Raw genomic sequence first — 1,065 nt, 5'->3', positions numbered from 1 at the left:
GAAGTTTTGCATTGGATTTTAGTCCCCTTCCAAAGTTGAGTCCAATTTTTAATGATATGGCATATGTGTTGATGACTTGGCATATCTACGTTGACCATTTTTATTTCCACATCATATTAATTAATTTATATTTTAAAAATTGGAATTCAATAATATTAATCATTTGTTATTATTTATTTGAAAAAAGAAATTAATAATATTTATAACTCAAAAAATTTGTTTCATTAATATTAATAATAAATAGTATTAATGTTAATAATATTAAAACTCAAAAAATTTATTCATTAGCTATAAGTTATTAAAATTAGGAAACTTTCTGAGTTTCAATCGTTCATCCCTAAAATGTGTTCTTCCAAACCCTAACTGAAGAATATTTTTGTCTTCAATCCTTTTTCTTCATCCTGGCTTGTCTTCAACATTCATTTTCTTCTTTAATCGTTTTAGTCTCATCCTGCATATATTTCGTCTTCAATCGATTTCATCTCCGTCTTCAATCAGATGAGGAGTATAAGCGGTGTAGGCGGAGAGCCATTCGGCGGCGTGATAAGAGGTAGATTCTTCAAGAAATTCAAATAATGGTGCGATTTTTATCCAAGGTTTTCTTGGAACGATTATGTGGTGATTCTGTTGATATATTTGTAATTGTAGATCTGAGACGATTTTCATTTGAGATTTTCCCGAATCTTCAGTACTACACGATCCTGGATTCTTGAGGAGTATGAGTGAATTCTGATAAGAGTTGTGTGCTTTTGAAATTATAAAATATTTGCAGGAAAATACTAATTTGAGTTCATTCAGCTGTGGTTCAAATTGAAACTTCCCATTTGAAAGAATGAGAGAATAACTAGTTATTTTGATGCTTTAAAGAAGGACAAATGGTGTTTTATGTGTTTTGTTCATACCTTTTTACGTTTTCTGAGTTTTGTTTATGCTTGTTTTGACTTTAATTGATTTTGATTTAGTGATTAGGATGAATATAGTTAATTTTTATTCTTGCCTTTCTGGGATTTCACACTTTCACTTCATATTGATTTAGAGTATATTAAAATTAATATTCTAGTATAG

The 1,065-nt window shown here is 28.8% G+C and overlaps 1 long non-coding RNA gene across 1 annotated transcript; it reads left to right on the top strand.

Moving 5' to 3' along the window:
• The first annotated feature begins 317 nt into the window (after nucleotides 1-317).
• Nucleotides 318-777, top strand: LOC131647074 (uncharacterized). Its single transcript, XR_009297731.1, has 2 exons — nucleotides 318-550; nucleotides 649-777. It is a non-coding gene; the product is annotated as an uncharacterized LOC131647074 (long non-coding RNA).
• Nucleotides 778-1,065: the final 288 nt, after the last annotated feature.

This window comes from Vicia villosa, linkage group LG2, assembly GCF_029867415.1.
Source record: "Vicia villosa cultivar HV-30 ecotype Madison, WI linkage group LG2, Vvil1.0, whole genome shotgun sequence".
Taxonomy (NCBI): domain Eukaryota; kingdom Viridiplantae; phylum Streptophyta; class Magnoliopsida; order Fabales; family Fabaceae; genus Vicia; species Vicia villosa.
This window is presented reverse-complemented; position numbering and strand designations above follow the sequence as displayed.